Raw genomic sequence first — 13,753 nt, 5'->3', positions numbered from 1 at the left:
CTCATATGCCCACACTCTGTGCTCCCGCGTTACTTCAACCTCTGCAACTCTGGTTGGTAGTTCAGGGCCTTGCTTAGGGTCTTAATATGCAAAACCCAAATGTGCCTAGTGTGCCTAATATTTCAATGTGCAAAACACAAAACAAGGGGTAAAGGGATTCTCGCAAGGCTGACACAATGAGAAAGTGTTCTTGAAACACACAAACAGTAGGAAAGGTGGCACAGCAGGTCACAAGAAGACCTCTATGGTTCACAGATAAAGGTTTCTGTACAAACAAAGGAAAGTAAAGGTGTTGGGAAGCCTTTTTGTTTATAAGATTTATGGAGTGACAAAAAGATAACAAGGTATGTACAAGAAGAATTGTTTGTTTTGGTTAAAAAATCTCTTAAAGAGTCTAAGGATATAAATTGAAGATTGGAGAGGAAGTCTAAAGAACACAGACAAATACAAAAGTGGATCAAGAAAAACATAAATAACTAACGTATTCAGAAAGGTCCTAAATTCACCAAAAGCACTGTAAAACGCCTCCAATAAAACTAATTTGGGATCCTGTCCGGAGCACTCCCAACTCGGCAGCCAATAATCACAAAGCAAATTTCAAGCAGGTTTGGCATTTTAAAGGCACTCGGGCGTGTTTTAGAAGGAGTCGTGGCCTCTAATTGGCTTGCCAAATTCCTCTCTTGAGTCGCAGGGCTTGAACGCTGACAGCAGTGTTCGACCCTCAGGAAATCCTGTGGGAATCCCCTGGGATAGATTGAAACGTCCTGAAAATCTCGACTATCCCTCAGTGCACAATTTTGAAACTGCACCCCCGCCCCTCCCACTTGACATGTAACACATATAACAGCATATCTTTAATGCATATTATGAAAATAAACGAAGCACACTAGAAAATATTAAAACTTAATAAAGTATCCCTAGGTAAATTAATTGTGGAACTGAGTGAACCATTGGCTCAAATTTGAGCAAAGCGTTTCAGAATATTTCGATACTGTATTGCATTTGTTTAAAGGGGCCAGGCCCATAAAGATATGCACGGTTGCCTTAGTAATATGGGCTGTAGGGCTCAGAGAACGGGTTTAAGCTTTTATTGTATTGTTTAACTAGCCTCTTCATACAACACTTGCTCTCTACATGGAGGTGCTCAAGAGTGATGAACTCAGAACATCTCTCCCATCCTCTCTCCTTGCTTCACACTCTCCCATTCGCTCTCACTCTTTCTCCTTCTCTCCCTCTGAATTCATGGGTAGTGGCAAGCCAGAACTGAGCTGAAGGGTCTGGCTTGCCCCTAAGGTATAGCTGCCATGTCGCCCAATGTGCACTCCAGAACTTGGAGTGAATTGTTGCTGATCTAGAACACTTCCGGAGTTTCAGTGAGCCGCTGTGGCAATAATGCACTTATTCCTTCTTTTTTTCCTTTTCTCTAAAGCTCTTTCTTTACCTGGAACGCACCAAAGGCCATGAATTACCTGATTGTTACTTTTTGTTCTATCTTTCCCTCCTATAATTTCTCGCGTTCTTTTGTTTGTTGTTCCCTCCCTTGAACTTGGGGTGCCATTAAGCAGATGTTTTCCTAGGGGTGTCTTACAATTCAACATCAAATTAATACACAAATGTTGAACTAATCCTGGCTGCATGAGACAAACATAATTACACATCCAGCATGCAATATGAAACGCCTGGATTGGCTAAACGTGTTGCACGTGACATGGGACCACTTGGCAACTGTGCTAAGAGGCAAACCTAGTCCTATCTGACCTCATGCCTCTCCATCCACAAAAACACAAAAGCCAACTGCTGACTTCCTGCCTCCTCATACTTTCCATAAAACCCCACAACACTTTTTCTCTCCTGACATCCCAATTATGGGCAACGTGGCATAGTGAAACACACTTAAGTAAAGCAGGGAAGCTGGGATTTGAGCCCATGTTGTGTCGCTTTAGACACTTGACCGAATATCTTCTCAGCTCTAGATGATGCAAATATAATACATGACAAAATGCCCCATACATTTAGCAGATGTCTGTCTAGTCTTGCTTTTTATTGTATACTGGGACTTATAATCTTATATTTATATTGAAGAAATCATGAACTGAAAGTCTCAGAATGCAAAGCAAAAACCAAGCCGTTGCTACCATCTCCTGAATGGCAGGGGCATGTTGGCACATTGCAAATATTTACAATATGGTTTTACGGCCTGAAAAAATGAATTATGGAAAGTTCTTTTGAAAACCACATTTACAAACCAACCTGACAAACCTGTAAATCCATAGGCTAAGTAAACAGAGTACACTTCTAACTTGTATGTTCCCCATCCTTTATGAACAATATGAACAATCCAGAATGTAAATGCATAGAAGCCTAAACAATATTCTCTAGGTTTACTAATGTAATTTCAAGAGTGACACACCACAACAAAAACAAAACGGTGTGCCATCAGACTCAACAACCCACAACATTCTGAAACTGAAGTTATGGAGCTGCTTCAATACCTGGTGAGGGTTTTGGGTGGGAGGTTTGGTCCGCTTGTTTTTTCTTTTTGTTTTTTTTACTAAAGCTATATGTTCGAGGGGATTGTGTCCTCCAACGTATTCCACATTTATGACCGGTAATCACCACAGCTGTGCTGCTTGGGAAAATTTTTCGCCGTGTGCATCCTGCATCGATGACGTCGATAAGCTGTCCTCGAGGACCGCCGACGTCACCGGATGTTATAAGTAGGAGACACAACGCCCGTAGCCTCAGTTCTGTATTTTCCGTGAACGTGTTCGCTTTGGAATCTTGGAGCGCCTCTGTTCTTCTGCTGTTGGATCGTTTCTTCGAACTTTGTTTACTTGTGAACTATCATGTCTTTATCTTCTTCTACCCCACGGTCGGGCTTCAAGAAGTGATGGGACTGCAGTTCCAAGATGTCGCTTATGGACCCACACAACGTCTGCCTCTGGTGCCTCGGCGAGGACCACGCCACCGATGACTGTGATGATTGCCAGTCTTTGACGTCGAACGCCTTGCAGGAGCGGAAGAAGAAGCTATATGTAGGTGGAGTTTCCAAAACCCGAAAGTAGAAATCCTCTGGGCTTTCGACCGGCGATTCGAGGGGCGACTCTCTGCGTCGGCGTAAGTCCAGGGGGTCTTGGTGCCGGAGTGGTTCCCACCATTCCTCTGCCTCCACTAGGCACTCGCGGTAGCGCCGTCATCGGTCGCCTTCCTCATCCGAGGACTCTGCGAGACGGCGGGTAGCATGTCCCAACAAGCATTCCTCTCCTGCGGAATGGGACGCATTTCGTAAGGAGATGATGGCGATTTTCGAATCACAGGGCTCCTTTCCGTCCCCGCCTTCGAGAGAAGCCGGCAAGGAACGCGCTAGGGCCACCGCTCGCACGCCTTCGGGCTCGGGCGGTCGGCGCGATCATCGGGAGCCGTCGAGGTCCCAATCAGACAAGGTAGATCAATCTAACCATGCCCGCTCCAGTCCCGGTCCTCAAAGTCCTCGACGCCCTTCGGAGCCTTTGAGGTCTTCTAAGAAGACATCGGCGCCATGTCCGTTGAGGGACTCTCTCGAGGCTCCGCCTCCGAGGAAGACATCAGCGCCGAGGCCATCAAAGGACACGCTCTGGGCTCCGGCCTCGAAGCCGTTGCTGAAGCCGTCGGCGCCTCGCTCGGCGTCGACGTCGATTCCGTCGACGCCCTCGAAGCCTTTTGAGGAGGCTTTATCGGAGGTACCCCGGAGACCGGTGGATACACCGAGGAAGGCCCTGAGTAAGTCAGTGAGGCCTGTGTTTGAGCCTTTTTCTGTGCCCTCATCCAAGGATTTGTTCCAGCCTCTGGATTACATCTCTGAGGTGGATGAAGGGTCGGATGTGGAAGGTTTGGTTCCTCAGGAGGTTCTTGATGAACTGTTGTCTGGTCATAGCCAGTTGGAAGACCTGCGTCAATCCTTGCATGATGCCAGTGGTCTGGACACCTCCCCTCCCCGGAGGTTGAATTTGGCAGGCCTGAGCCTGGTACTCACGCCGAATCTTCATACAGGCGTCTCATGTCGAGGGTGATGGAGTATTTGGGGTGGTCTGCTCCACCCATGGATTTTCTGCAGAATGACCTGACAGATATCTTGGACCAAGGTCCACCCACTGACCCGGTACTGCCATTTCATATGGCCTTACAAAGAAGGGTGGCGGCGGCTTGGACTGCTCCAGAGAGTCTCCCGGCAGTGAATAAGTTGTTGCTGAAAAAATACCGTCCAGCCAGTGGCGACCCCGGCTACTTGTCTTTGCACCCCACTCCGGAGAGTTTGGTGGTGCAGGCGGCTACGGCCCCAGCGAAGCAGGTGTCCCCCTCCTGATGGGGACGACAAGCGCTTCGACAGTTGGGCGAAGAAAGTGTTTTCATCTGGGGGTATGGCTTCAAAGGCAGTCAACTCCATTTCTGCCTTGGCAAGATTCACTTACACTCTGTGAAATTGTGTATCTTTGGCGCTGAACATATTCCCGAAGGGGAGGAACGGGATGGTTTTCTTGCCCTCTTTCAGGATGGCAAGGATGCCATGTGTGAATCCATTCAGTTGGGTCTGGACGTGGCAGACTGTGTCTGCCGGTCCATGGCGGCGAGCACCGTGATGCGTAGGTTTGCGTGGTTGCGGAAGTTGGGGTTTACTCCTTATGTACAGTCCCGGCTTCTCAACATGCAATTTGATGGTGACCATCTTTTTGGCAGCAAGGCTGACGAGAGCCTTGAGAGGTTACAGACCTCCAAAGCTGCAGCAAAGTCGTTGAGCGCTGCAGTTCGTAAACCTCCACCTTTTCGTCCTAGGGGACAGCAACGGAGGGGAGGTTCCTTTCGATACTACTCGACCTTTGGTAGATTGAGGTGAGCTGCCAGTCAAAGGGGTCAACGTAGAGGTTCCAGAGGTGGAAAACAAGGTACTCGAGGTGCCAAGGGCGCTTGGGCAGTTGCCTCTTTGCCCTCAGGCACTGCCGCAGCCGCTTCAGCTTAGTCATGAGGCCATGTCCCATGGATCGCCGGTTGGGGGAAGGCTGGCGCAGCATCTTGTAGAATGGCGTGCCATTACTTCAGATGTGTGGGTTCTGGAGATCATAGCCCATGGCTACTGTCTTCCTTTCCGGCAGAGGCCTCACGAAAATCCACCAGGGAAGCTCTCTTTGAAGAGTACAGATCCGCTCCTGGCGCAGGAGATCAAATCCCTGCTGGAGAAAGGCGTCATAGAACTGGTGCCTGTAGCGGAGAGGAACCAGGGATGGTATTCCCCATATTTTTTGATCCCGAAAAAAGACAGGGGATTGAGACCCATCATGGACTTGCGTGGTTTGAACAAGCTCCTCAGGAAGGACAAGTTCAAGATGGTTACTCTCTCTCAAGTCCTCCAGGCCATTCAACTGCAGGACTGGTTGGTGTCTCTCGACCTCAAGGATGCTTACTTTCATGTGCCGATTCATCCCAAGCACAAGAATTACCTGAGGTTTGTGGTTGGCGACTCGCATTTTCAGTTTCGGGTCCTGCCGTTCGGATTGACCTCCGCCCCGAGGGTCTTCACCAAGCTGATGATGGTAGTGGCAGTGTATCTCAGGAAAGGGGGGATTCACGTCTACCTCTACCTGGACGATTGGTTGATCAGGGCGTGCTCTCCCGAGCAAGTTCTGGATCATCTGTCAGTCACCTCCCACTCCCTTCACAAGCTGGGCTTCTTCCTCAACTTGAAGTCCTACTTGACACCTACCCAGCAGCTCCAGTACATTGGAGCTGTGCTCAACACATCTCTGGGGCAGTGTTTGCCTCCCCAGGTGAGGGCTCATCACATTCTGCAGATGGTGGACAAGTTTCAACGTGCCCAGAGTCTCCCGGCATTTGAGTTCTTGAGGTTGCTTGGCCTCATGGCATCCTGCATTCTTCTGGTGCCAGAGGCCAGGCTGTGGATGAGATCTCTGCAGTGGGGTCTCAAGATGCAGAGGTTGCAAGCCTCCGGCAGGATGTCAGATCGCGTTCAGGTGCCACCCTCGGTCGCCCACGATCTTCTGTGGTGGGCCGTCAAAGGAAATCTGATGAAGGGGGCTCCATTTTGGCTACCCTGGCCGGAGGTGACGATCGTGGCGGACGCATCCCTTACGGGATGGGGAGCCCATGCCAACGAGTTGACAGTCAGTGGTTGTTGGTCTGCGTCAGAGTCCATACTCCATATCAATCTGTTGGAGCTGAGGGCCGTCAGGCTAGCCCTGAAGGCTTTTCTGCCGTATGTGCGGGGGAAGAATGTCCTAATTATGACGGACAATACAGTGGCCATGCACTACCTCAACAAAAAGGGGGGCAGGGTCTCTCCCTCTGTGCAGGGAGGCGATGCAGCTCTGGTTCTGGGCCATCCAGTAGGAAATTTCCATCTCGGCAGTTCATCTGGCCGGAGACGAAAACGAGGTGGCGGACGCTCTGAGCCAGCAGAGCACAGTCTCTCACGAGTGGGAGCTGCCTCAGGAGATTCTCCTGGAGATCTTCGCTCTTTGGGGGACCCCACAAGTGGATCTCTTCGCCACCAGTGTCAACCGGAAGTGCGAAAGATTCTGCTCGCGGGAATTTCCTCCTAGAGGAGCCTTAGGGGACGCGTTCGTAGTGCAGTGGTCCTTCCCACTGCTGTACGCGTTTCCTCCAGTCCCCGTCATTCCCCAAGTGCTGCGGAGGTTATGGAGGTTCGGTTCCCGAATGATCCTCATTGCTCCGGCATGGTCCAGGAGAGCGTGGTACCTGGACCTTCTCGACATGTCCATCTGCCCTCCACGCCGTCTTCCCTACTGAGACGATCTGCTCTCACGGGAGGGGGGTTGGGTTCTCCAACCAGAGGTCAAGTCTCTCAACCTTCATGCTTGGTTTCTGAAAGGTTGAGGTATAAGGATTGGGACCTCCCTGAAGATGTGATGGAGGTGTTGCTTTCAGCCAGAAGGCCCGCAACAAAATCCCTGTACCGTTGCAATTGGAGAAAGCTCTGCGACTAGTGCAGGGTAAAGAATGTGGATCCTTTTTCATGTACCATTCCTGTGGTTCTGTCTTTTTTGCTTTCGTTCGCCCACAAGGGCCTGCAAGTGGGTACCATTAAGGGTTACCTGGCGGCGCTGTCCCTATTTAAGCGCTCGTCTGAGGAGTGTTCTTATTTTAGGATTCCTTTGATTTCTCAGTTTCTGAAAGGGCTAACTAATGTGTTTCCGCCGTCACCTTTCCAGGAGCCCGGTTGGGATTTGAACTTAGTTCTGAAATTCCTAATGGGAGCTCTGTTTGAGCCCTTACATTCTTGTCCTTTGAGACTGTTGACCTTTAAAATTGTATTTTTGGTTGCGGTTACTTCTACTCGCAGAGTGAGTGATTTGCAGGCACTATCCGCCAAGCCACCTTTCACAGTGTTCCATAAAGACAGGGTTGTCCTTAGGGTTCGTCCTTCTTTTCTTCCGAAGGTTGTGTCGGACTTTCATTTGAGCCAGAAGGTCATTCTTCTGGCGTTCTATCCTCCTCCGCATCCCGGGAAGGAAGAGGATAGGCTCCATAGGTTGGAACCTAGGAGAGCTTTAAGTTTCTACATCTCACGCATGTCCCGGGGTCAGAGTGGACGATCAGCCCTTTGTAGGATACGCTGGAAGGCATTTGGGTCAAGCTGTTACTAAGCAGACCTTGTCCAGATGGATTATCTTGACAATCTCTGAATGCTACCGTCTGGAGGGTAAGGACCCTCCGGTAGGCTTACGCGCCCATTCTACTAGGGGTGTAGCTGCCTCCACTGCTCTGCAGAGGGGTGCTCCCATTCGTAACATCTGTGAAGCAGCCACATGGGCCTCTGTCCATACTTTTGTAAAACACTACTCCCTGGATTCTATCCATGGGCAAGATTTGGCCTTTGGCAAGGCGGTCCTCTATTCTGCAATTTAATTGGGCATTCTAAAATTCAAAATTCTTTTCCCACCTCCATACGTAAGTACTGCTTTGGGAGTCTGTCATAGATGTGGGTTACTTTCTTACCTGGTAACGTTGTTTCGATGGGATGTTCCTCTGACGTATTCCACATCGCACCCTCCCAGCCTGCCCCTCTACAGAATTTCTTATCCGATTGCAGCTTACGTTTCCGCAAGGCTTTCTGTAGTCATACTGGCAGAAGATTGGTGCCGCACGTTCTGGGAAAAAACTACAACTGAGGCTACGGGCGTCATGCGTCCTTATAACATCCGGTGACGTCGGCTCGACGGAGGCCCTCGAGGACCGCGTATTGACGTCATGGAAGCAGGGCGCAGACGCCGAAAATGTTTCCGAAGCAGCACAGCTGTGGTGATTACCTGTCATAGATGTGGAATACATCGGAGGAACATCCCATCAAAAGAACGTTACCAGGTAAGAAAGTAACTTGTTCTTCTGTTTGAGAGGGGATTGTGCCTGTTGCAGACAATAGGGTAGTCTTCTAGAAGAAACAACCAGGAATTCTGCCCCCTGCCCAGATCATTTGAATATTGTTGTTCTTTGCTAGAAGGGCCCATTTTCCAGCAGCCCATCTATTATTGATCCTTGTGAGGCAAGTAGTTACTTTCTATTAACTGAGGCAGAACTGGTTACTGTTGTTGGATCCATGCCCCACGGATGGTGGGCAGGAGAAGCAGGAGCATCAAGGATGCTGGCCCAGTCCCCACGAGATGTGCACCCGGAGGGCTCAAGGGTACAATGCACAGGAGCCTGTTTGTAATCAACACCACAAACCGATTTGTCTCTAAGTGTTTGAATAATAGTGTCACTACCATACACATTGATGCCTACTTTATCAAACGTGAAAAGATGAAAGGTTGGCCCACAAAGGTTTCAAAGCTCACCTGCAGCTCTATGATAAGCTCACTGAGGATTTTACCAGTTAGGGTTCTAATATTATATAACTTTGTAACTCACTGGCCACATTTAGCAGATAATAGAACAGTTTACTTGCATTTCGTGGTTTTGGTTGCCAAAGCCCAAAGCAATAATATTTAAGTCTTGAAATGCACAGTCATCGTGTGGTCTCTGTTTACCGTATTTACTGATGTCACTTCCTATGATTCAACTTCACTTTGCTGTCCTGAAGTATCAAATACTGATGTCGCTTTTAGTGATGACAATACATATGCACATTGGAAGGCCTGCTCATCTGTTACCGCACAGGGCCTCGCTAGTCCTGTGACCAGCTCTTCTGAAGAGCATACCATGCCGAGGACTTCTTCACATGTTGCCAGACCTCATGCCTGGGATTCACACGCCTGCTCTGTGGAGGCTCTGAGTTTTAGCGAGTGCCTGAAACCTGTCTGGCTTTAGAGCTATGAAGGAGTTGGGGAGAAAACCCTGTCTAATCCACATGATTGATTGGAAATACTAACAAATGACATTGAAGTGCACAGCGTTTGTATTGGTAATTTAAGCAGGTTAGTAGGACTTGCAGTTTCTTGTGTCTCAGGTGCCCTGACCCTACCTGCCTTGCCACTTCTTTCCTGCTGCTGCCAGCCTGCATTGCCTCACCCATCAATCAATGCTTCTAATACAGCAAATCAGCAAGTTCTCTCTTCGCTTCCCTCGCTGCCTTCTCCAGTACAGGTGGGGCGCAGAGCCGGGACTGCTGAATTCTGCATGCCACCACTCCAAGGGTACTAGTGCCCATGGGCAGAAGCCCAGTTGGTGGCCTCTAATGGTCATGTTTGTGTTTCCTGACTTGGTTATGATTTTCAGGTTACCTTTGGTGGGAATTTCTTTTTTTAAATTTTTTTTTATTTTTTATTAATGATTTAGTTTAAGAATAAACTTTTTCATCATTCTGTTTCCATTTCTTATTATCTCAGATCATTTATACATTCTTAAAATACATTAGAAAAAAAAAAATCCAAAGTCCTTTTCTCTGACATTTTCCGGGTTTTCTTTTCCTTTTCTTTTGCTGTCTTCGACTACCTTTGTTCAAATTGCTATTCTGGGATATGTTCTTTTATATAGGATTCATACTATATAAATGATGGATCCATAGTGATTGTTTCCCAGAATTTAACAATTGCAATGATAAGTTTTTGGTCATTTGCCGCCAAGATTGTTGTCCATCTTTGTTATGGGTCCAACGAGATGCCAGAGTGGAGTGAGATCTGAAAGTCCAAAGCAGAACAGAGCGGTCAAGCAGGCACATAGCAACAGAACTTTGGCTGCAGGTAATCAGCACCTTGGTTATTAAAGGCACGGTTGTTAGGGAGAATTCTCAGAAATGTGCCAATTCCCTCCCATATGCATCATCTTTTACATTGTGTCACACAGCACCTTCTGTGCATTGGCACAGGGAAGTCTTTCAGATTTCCCAAAGGTTTAAATACCTTCTCTGGGATCAACTACTGTTTCCCAGAGCAGTAAAGTGAAATTGACTTTACTTACCTTTGTAACTTTCTTGACCCAGCACACACTATCTTACAATAGGGTGCTGGAGGGGTTACCTAGTATCCCCTTTTGGCCAGCTTGTCATGTAACATTTTTATGTTACCCTTTTCTCACTGAATGGCTGGTGGCAGTGGCTTCGTTTCAACTACCATGGTGTGCATTTACTGGGGGCTGTGTTTGCAGCTGCAGTAAAGCCCCAAGGGTGCCATTTTTGTCAAAAAGACCCCGGCCTTCTTTTTTCACCATTTCTTTGTGGAAAGATGCTTCTTGAGATTTACTCTGCGCACCAAATCCGGTTTGGTCCCATTGTTCGCTTTGCCTTTGGCCGGATTCACAAGTGAAGCCTGCCTCTGGCTCCAGGTGTCTGGGGTGAGCAGGAAGTGAGGGAGGTGCCTGATCCCTGTGCTTAGTCACCTAGGAGACCCAAATGCACTCTGTAGTGATTGGCCGGCTGACTGTCCGGCAAGGTCAGCCACCCTGCTGGGTGACTGACAGCTAGGCTGGAATGAATCAGAGAGAACTGAATAAAAGGCGAGGATTTTGGCTTGGAAGGCAGAGTTGACCACTGGACGAAGGAACCGAAGAAGAGCTTGAAGAGGACGCCTGCTGCAACTCCTGCACCGTTGGTTTGCCCAGTGAAGCCCTGCTGCTGTGCTGAAACTCCAAATTCTTATCGACAGAGATGCCGCTGCAAGGACGACTTCTCTCCTTGAGTTGGTGGGACCAATCAACTCCAAAGTAAGCCACCGGAACATCCTTCTTGGAGCTGGTAGAATTTCCACAGAGTTGCTGCTGGAAACCATATAGCCAGGGAGAGGGACTCCAGATTGTGTGTGTTGCTTTTAAGCTGGCCTAGAGCTCCAGGAAGATCCTGCCGACTCCCAGGAAGCAGGACTCACCGAGCCTGAGCTCCCTCAACAGAGTGCGGACCCTAGAAGCAAGGAAAGCCCATCTCGACAGCCAGGAACTGCAGTGTTGTTATTTGTGGTAGATGCAAGGAGCTGAAACACTGAACAGCCACTGATTTGAAGATTGCCGGTTGCGAGCGGTGACCGTCCCATTGCGGTGCAGGAGTCCCCCCTATTGTCCCCATGACTGAGGCCCAGGAACAGGGAGATCTGCAGGCTGTTCAGGAACAGAAGTCCTCTGCTGCACTTTTTCTTCAATACAAAGGTATGGTAAAAAGTCTGAGAGAACCTCTTGCTCTAGAGTTGCTTGCATCCTCTACCACTCACAAGTCTAACGGCTTGTGGCCCTACATTTGATTCTTCTTTTCTTCAAAGACTTCTAAAACATTGTGCAAAGACTTTTCTACTTACCTACAAGAAGTGCTTCTTCCTATATAAGACTTTTGCCCATTGACTTTGGCTTAGCCCATTATCCTGAATAACTCTGCTTGGGGGATCCAAAGTATTTGCCTGCTCAAGAATATTTGTGGTCTCTTGTTTGTTCTAATAGTCTTTTCCTTTTACCAACTTCTAACAGTATTCTAATGCAAACAGTAAGATATTAATGTACCCAGCACACTAGCTATTGAAGTGACCCGAGGTTGTAGGTTGTGTCTGTGGGCCATCCCAAAAGGGTCTTTACTGATTTAGAAACTAAGAGTGAATAATATTGAAGTGTATTTGTGTGTTACTTTTTATGTTGCTCCCTTCTCAAGAAGGCTTACTCTGACTGATAAATTAATAATTGTTTATTCATGAAACCTTGTGCGTAAGAGTTTACTCGAATACTTGTCACTGTGAATCTCTGTGTAACTCCCTTACAGCTCACATTGACCCCTCTTGAAATAAGTCTGGCTGCTCAACACGTTACCAAAACTGTGTAGTACAAGCTTATATCAAAGGTTGGGTTTCCTATACCTGTAGTCAGAGTTGTGGTAGAGTTCCCAAAGGGTACTGCATACTAACTTTGCCTAACAACAGTGGACCAGACATAGTGCCTTAAACTCCACTTGGCATGCTACCGGGTGCCAATGGAGAATTCGCAACCCAACCGTAATATTATTGTGGGAGGAGAGCCCAAGAACAACCTGTGTTGCCATATTTTGCAGCACCTGTAATCGATCCAGTTAGAACGCTGGCTGATACAAATAAAGTGCATTGCAGAAGTCCAGTGTACTCAGAATCAGCGAAGTCACCCCAGGTGCCTGTAGAGGGGTGGAAAGTAACAGGAGCACCTTAAAGTGGCCTTGTTGACAAACTGAACTAACCTACACCTCCATTGAAAGGTAGGCTGATATTTTGACACCCAGGTTCTTCCCCACTAAAACTGGCTGGAGAAAAGGGCCTAGGGACGGAGGCCAGTTATCTGGTGTCTAGAAGGAAACAGCCTATGGAGGGCCGATAATCAAAACATCTGTTTTTTTACCGTTTAGTTTGAGCCAATTCTGGCACATCCAATTCCCAACGGACTTTAGACAGTTGTTCAAATGAAAAGCCCCAGAGGGATGCGTGTCATTTGCATACATATAGCAGGGCAGACCAAATGACTGAATAAGATGAGCAAGAGGCTGGAAGCATATCTTAAAAAGAATGGGCAAGAGTGCTGACACCACTGGTGAGCATTTCAGAGGGTGAGGTGAAAGGACGCAAAGAAATCATTTGTGAACGGTCAGCCAGAAAAGACCCAAACCAGTTCAGCAACGTGCAAGAGAAGCCGGCCACCAACATGACATGATCAATGGTGTCGAAGGCGGCTGACAGCACGCCTCCCCCACCCCGATCAGCTAGCCTTGCAAAGTCGTCCATGACCGAAACCAAAACCGACTTGGTGCCCTGGCCAGGCCTGAAGCCTTACTGGAATGGGTTGAAAAAGAAGAGCTTTCCAAAAATTGAGCTAAGCATAGGTGCCGCCATGGATTCCATAAGCTTCATCAAATAGGAAAGCAAAGAGATAGGTTGATAGCTAGATGGGATCACCAAAGCGTGCTTAAGAGGAGTAGGAATTGAACTGTCAAGATAAGATTAACAGCCAAGGCAACACAAGGTGCAATGTCAGGTATTAATTGTTTCAAAACTGCAAGGGGGATGAGGTCCAGAGGAGAAGATGGCTTAAGCTTCAGAGTAGCTTGGAATATATCGTCCGGGTCCACCAAAGAGAAAGCAGACTTTAATAAGAGATTGGGTCAAATAGCTTTTTGAGCAGGACTGCCCACATGCAAACTGGGTAGTGATGTCACTAGAGTCTGACGAATAAGATTGATTTCTCAGAAGGGATGTGCTCCTTTTTTGTTTCATACAGCATGATAGGTTTCTTATTAGTCAGACCCTGCAGTCTAGTTTGGGGAGGGTGAGTGAAAGTATTAATAGTGACCCACTCAAAGGGGCCTACCCTGCAAGGG

General features: G+C 48.0%; 1 protein-coding gene across 1 annotated transcript in view; it reads left to right on the top strand.

Annotated features, from left to right (window-relative positions):
• Positions 1-13,753, top strand: part of LOC138526786 (sulfotransferase 2A1-like) — a 248,725-nt gene that overhangs the window by 159,743 nt on the left and 75,229 nt on the right. The gene's annotated exons all lie outside the window — the stretch shown is intronic.

The sequence above is a fragment of the Ambystoma mexicanum genome, chromosome 1q (genome assembly GCF_040938575.1).
Source record: "Ambystoma mexicanum isolate Mex_15411 chromosome 1q, UKY_AmexF1_1, whole genome shotgun sequence".
Taxonomy (NCBI): domain Eukaryota; kingdom Metazoa; phylum Chordata; class Amphibia; order Caudata; family Ambystomatidae; genus Ambystoma; species Ambystoma mexicanum.
Note: the sequence above shows the minus strand (reverse complement) of the source record. Positions and strands in the feature narration are given on the sequence as shown.